Raw genomic sequence first — 5,949 nt, forward strand, 5'->3', positions numbered from 1 at the left:
TTCTGGGCTTAAGGGATGCTCCTCAGAGTACTGACTACTGTGAGCATGACTCGTTTGCCCTTTTGACAAGGTGGAAGAGGTCACTATACCCACCACTGGGATCCACAGAACAATTCTTAAGGAGATCTGAGCCAATTCTTTTATAGTTGCACATCACGGATACTGTGAACACAGAGAGTTTAAAAAAAATGTTTTCAAAATATAGCTATCAACAATGTTTGTCTTTTTAATTGCTCACAGCACTATGTCAGTAATACCAAATATGTATTTTACTGATTCATATGAAAATGACAAAAATAATTACTGCATCTTAAGTGCAACTCTCAAGAGATATTCAGCTGAGAAATAGAATATATTAACAAAATGACTATTCACTGTCTAAATAACTCCTAAGACAGTTAAGAAATGTAAGCAGAACAAAGTAGGACTTTTTTTCAGAACTATTCTCAGAAAAAAATTTAATTTCTCTCAATGATTATTGGAACATGTTGAATCTTTGAAATAAAGAGTTGAATCACTGGTCTGTTTGTGACCCTAAAAGATTCACAGTGGAATGAGAGAAAGAAAGAGAGAGTTAAAATGATTTTATAACTCATTTTAAAATTATTATTAAGGATATTTTGTTCTCTCTGTTGTCCCAACATTCAAGAGAATGCTTAAAATATCTTTTGTAGAAATCAAAGAACGGTGTCATTGAAATGAATTTAACCAATTCAGATGTTTTACCATGATTACAAGTGACTCACGTAAGGTCATTAGTTTTCTAATATATATATTTTAATAATATACAAACAGCGATGTTTTCTAATGAAACACTGGGGTCTTTATAAATCCCAATGTTACCTACCAATTTTACCTGGTAGTGTTGCATGAGGCTTTTGTATTTTTCAAAGCACAGATATAGTTCCATTAGTATTGCACAAAACTTGTGAAAAGTAACCAAGTCACCCTCATCATTTCTCCCCCACAGCAGGTTTATAAATCTCTAGGGCACTTAATTTGCCATGAGATACTGTGACAAGGAGCACCCCTGGAGTGATTAAACTGGGGCTCCAAGAGCAATCTGCTTTCCTGCAGTATTTTGGGAAGACATGGAGGACTGTAATTTACTTATTTATTTGGAAGGAAAAGGAAGAACCTTCAGTACACTTGCTGAGTGTGTCTTCAACAGTGGGAAAGCCGTGGTATAACTCTCACATAAGCAAATATGACAGCCTTTTCTGAGGAACTTATGTTTTTAGCAGTTTTCTCTTTTACAGTTAATACTGAAATGAACATTCAGAGACATGTCTCCAAAGGTATTTTCTTAAAATGACAAGAAGCAAAATTTGTGAAAGTTTTAAGACTAGTTATATATTATCCCAGTGCCTCAAAAAATGCTGTTTAGTTCATAACAGTTATTAGGCTTATAAATCTCAGGCATATAAGTTCTGAATTTAACAGAGAAAAGATGTAACTTAATTTTTCTGTAACTGAAATCAATGGAACTCACAAATTCCTTTTCATACTGATAGGAAATAAAAACCATCATACAATTCAAGGTCATTGGTTTCTACTTAGAAAGATATGTGTGTGTGTGTGTGTGTGTGTGTGTTTATATATGTATATATATTGGGTTAGATTTAGGCCTTTTGAATTTCTTCCTCCTTGAAAGTAATTTAACTGCTCTGGGAGACAAGTAAGTCTCCCTGACGTCAGCAGATGGGTGTTTGTGCCCACAGCTCTTCAGTTCCCATTGGTCTCTGAGGTGTAAACTGCCCTGGGAAGGCACCAGTTGTGCTGGCTGGGTTCCCTCCTCTGCCTTCAGATACATGATCTGTGAATCTGGGCCTCCTGCATTTATATCCTCTCTAATCTCATAAGCCCTAGACCCTCTTAGAGCACTGATTTAAGTTCACCCCATCTCCATGACTCTTTGGTGGTTGAGAAATTTTCTGAACCACTTGCAGACAATGAGGCCTCTCTGGACTGCCTTTTGCCTCATTTGCAGAGACCCCCTCTTCTTACTCCCTCACTCCCCGTTACCCTGTCTCGGACATGACTCACAGCCACGTAGATTGAAAATCTATTCTTAGAGGGTGCAGGCCACCTTTTAAGTAGCAAAATACAAGATAGAACTGTCCTTTGCACTACATGGTATCTGCCCGCAGCAGTTTATTCCTGCTGGGTGTTCAAAGGACAGCGCCAAATAAATTCAGTATCTGGCATCGTTGGTTTTCTTGGCTTGGTGCATGTTAAACCTGGTATTTCTATTGATGCAGTATTATTATTGTCTCTTACACTGTCCAGTTTTACGTGATCTTCAGTAAGAACTAATGATTCCCTTTTTCTAGGGTGTCTGAAATTGAGAACCAGGCAGACCCATCTTCTCTGACCCTAAATGTCCCCCCAGAGTTAATTGCTTGAAGAAATGCAACTCAGATTAAAGGTGGGGAGTTTTTGAAGTATGTCCATATTCATGGAGCGCAAAGAAGCTGAGCTAAAAGAAAATTGGACTGTTTTTATTGAAGCTCATGCCTCACTTGGGGGAAGCAAAGGTGATTGGCAGTGGATGGAACCACACCACACTAAGTTCTTAAAAAATTTATTGACTTATGTTGCCTACGTTACATAATAAAAACAACCCTTTACAGTTAAGAAAAGATAGAACTGTTCTCAAAACCCCTAAAAATCATTTGAGGGTTTCTGGTAGAAAATCTTTGTGTTGGGGGTGGGGATATCTAAAGGCATTATGAGGTCCCAGTTCTCAAATGATAGTTCAAGACAGAAAGCTATAGTTTTTTGGCCTTTTTACCCCTGTTTTTTATCTGGGAGTAGTGGTAGTCCAGGAGAAAGCAGAAAGGCAGAAGAAAGATGCACTGGGGGAAGTAGAAACGCCTGAAACTTCACATGTAGGTCTGAAAGTGAGACTATCTGAGTAATTTATTGTTCAAACCATGCAATTACATGAGTGACAGAACATCTTGTAAATAATTGAAGCTATATAAGTTTGAATCATTTCTTTAATGACTATTCTGTAAAATAATTCTAAATCAAAAACTGTTCACTAAACTAAAATTATTCCTGAAAATATATATCCATGTACAAAACTTTTAAAAGTATGTTGACTGACTATTAATAATTAAAATAAAATAATTCAGTAAATATTCCACATATTCTATCCAGTTTTCTTAATCATATCTGTTCCATAGCATATCACTGGCATATTTCAGAACATTAATAGAGTCTCTTCTACATAAAAAATTCAATCTTTTCCAAAGTAACCTTTTATTAACAATAATTTAAAGTCCTTGACACCTCCAATTGACTTTTCTCTTTGGATTATAATATTTTTTAAATAAGAACTACTCTGTAGATACTGAAGTGCTTCATAAGCTAAGAGAAAATACTGCTAAATAGAGGACATCTTAATTCCATTTTTTTATACAGAAATGTGTGAGTACTTTAGTCCAAATATTTTCACATGTACTTTTTTACTTTATTCAAAATACTTTTCTTTGACAATATATTTTTACGACAAACCTCATCAAATGAATCATCTCTATTTTGTGATTTTTTTCAAATGTTTTACCAACTTCAGTTGCTTTGAAATTGTAGAACCTATTTTATTCTATTCCGATAGGTATAAAGTAATTCAATTAAACATAGGACCATGATCACAAAATTTTCTTTAAAAAACTTCAGATTTCCAAAGCACAATTATAAAATTCGAAGAGCAAAACATTCATTTTGTTAAACCTGCCATTTGTAGGTCTTTTTTTCCCCAGCTTTATTGATATGTCATTGATATATAACATTGTTTAAGTTTAAGATGAGGGACATGTTGCTTTGATGTACTCTTTTATTTCACAATGATTACCACCACAGCTTTACTAATACCTTTATCATGTCACATGATTACCAATTCTTTTTTGTGGTGAGAACATTTGAGACCTACTCTTAGAAACTTCCAAGTATATCATCCAGTACTACTAACTATAATCACCATGCTGTACATTAGGTGCCCAGGACTTATCCATCCTATAACTCAAAGTTTCTTGTTTTGACTCATCCAACCTCCCCATTTGCCCCACCCCAGCCCCCAGTAGCCACCATAGTGGCTTGTTTCTATGAGTTCAGGCATTTTAGATTCCACATATGGGAGATTACACAATTTCAACTAGTAAATATGCAACGTAAGTGGAATCCTTAAGGAGGAAGGGCCTACAGAAAAATAGTTGAAGAACTAATGGCCAACCATTTTCCAAATTTGATGAAACAAGCATTTTGTGCATATGTGCAGCACATGTCTTTGAAAATGGAGCTTCAAAATCCAAGGTCTATTGCTAAATGATAAAAATAGAATTATAATCAATTGTACAATGAATAAGTGAATACAGGTTTCAAAATACACAATATGTGACAAGAAACTGCTTTTTATAAGAGTTAACGCAGCACCTTTCAGCCTGTGTTTTCCTATCCACATCTCATGCAATTTGACCTATCATTTTCCAGTTTCCCCCTGAATTGGCTCACTGGCATCCTGACAGTTTTGTGCTCTCATTGCCAGTGGCACTAGTTGAGGCACAAATGGCTGGTCCATCTCATGACCAGCAAGATCAGCAACACCCCACATTCCTTCTGATGCCACCAGTGTCCAGAAGGAGTAAAGCGTCCCTGGCCACTCTTGAATAAATGCACCTTACTTTATCAGCAAGCACCCGGCACAGTCATATTGCATCACAAGAAGGTAAAAAGAGAAGAGGTATTACAAAAAGGCTTCTGTTCACTGTGTATGTGCTTCTTGCATCACTGGGTGAGATTCAGTACCAAGTGGAGATCTAATAAACCCATCGTGACTTACGTTAGTGCAACAATTAACAAAAAAAAACAGCAGCAGAGAAAATAATAATACTTACTAATTAAAAAAAATCTAGAACAGACATTAAAAAGTCTTAAAAAAGATTGCCACAGCCATTACGTGTGGTTTGATGACCCTACATTAAAGTAAGTTTGCAGTTAGAAATCATCATATTTCAGATGCTCCTTTGTTTTATATATTACAAAGATTAATTCAAACCCTTTTATTTCTATTTATTATTTTTTAAGAGGTCTAGGCAGATGTAACTTTGTTTTACATTGCAAGACATCCTACATGAAATTATTGGTCATTTCCCCCAGGATTGATATATTTTTAAATAAAAATTTTAATTTCTTATGTCTTTGAAACTTTGTCAATGTAAATTGATTATGTTGTATTATAACACTATGTGCATTTTTTTGGATGGGAGAAAAATCCAGAAAGACGCAGTTCCTAAATAATAAATAATGAAACACTATTTTTTAATCAAAGATTCAATTGTTAATAATAAAATATTCTTTATTAAATGAAAAATCATTTAACAAAAGCAAATGTAGATATGATCTCATTTTTGCTAAAAGTGTATCTATATTTATATCCATGTTTTATTACTATAAATAAAGATGATACATTCACAGTATTTCAGAGAAATAACCTATCTAGATTGGGAAGCTTTTTCTGATGTTGTCTTGGGCTCTTTTTTTTTGGCAATTTGATGAAAATGCTCTGATAATTTATAGAGCTGACTGTATCTGAGAATCGCAAGCAAGAATCGTTTTCCATTTTTTTAGCATCTACTCAGAAAGTTGTTGTTGATGAGGTAATCTAGAAAGAGCTGAGAAAGGATGCAGAAATATAAGACAGACATCTCACCCTCAATCAGCTGACAGTCTAAACTAGGAGACACATATACAGACTCAGAAACAACACAAATGAAGAATACATTTACAGAACACACCAAACAATGACAATCAAAATATTAAACATGAGTAAATACAGGTGGACACTGCCACCTAAGAAATGGCAGATAAGGTTAACCTTAAGACTTCCTTCATAAGGGGAGATTTAATTGTATTTGAATACAATTTTTCTTAAAATTAGAGAGTCAG

General features: G+C 34.8%; 1 non-coding gene across 1 annotated transcript; it reads left to right on the plus strand.

The window, feature by feature from the left end:
* The first annotated feature begins 2,125 nt into the window (after positions 1-2,125).
* Positions 2,126-2,263, plus strand: LOC118915058 (small nucleolar RNA SNORA8). The gene has a single exon (XR_005025862.1). It is a non-coding gene; the product is annotated as a small nucleolar RNA SNORA8 (small nucleolar RNA).
* Positions 2,264-5,949: the final 3,686 nt, after the last annotated feature.

This window comes from Manis pentadactyla, chromosome 12, assembly GCF_030020395.1.
Source record: "Manis pentadactyla isolate mManPen7 chromosome 12, mManPen7.hap1, whole genome shotgun sequence".
In the NCBI taxonomy this organism is placed as follows: domain Eukaryota; kingdom Metazoa; phylum Chordata; class Mammalia; order Pholidota; family Manidae; genus Manis; species Manis pentadactyla.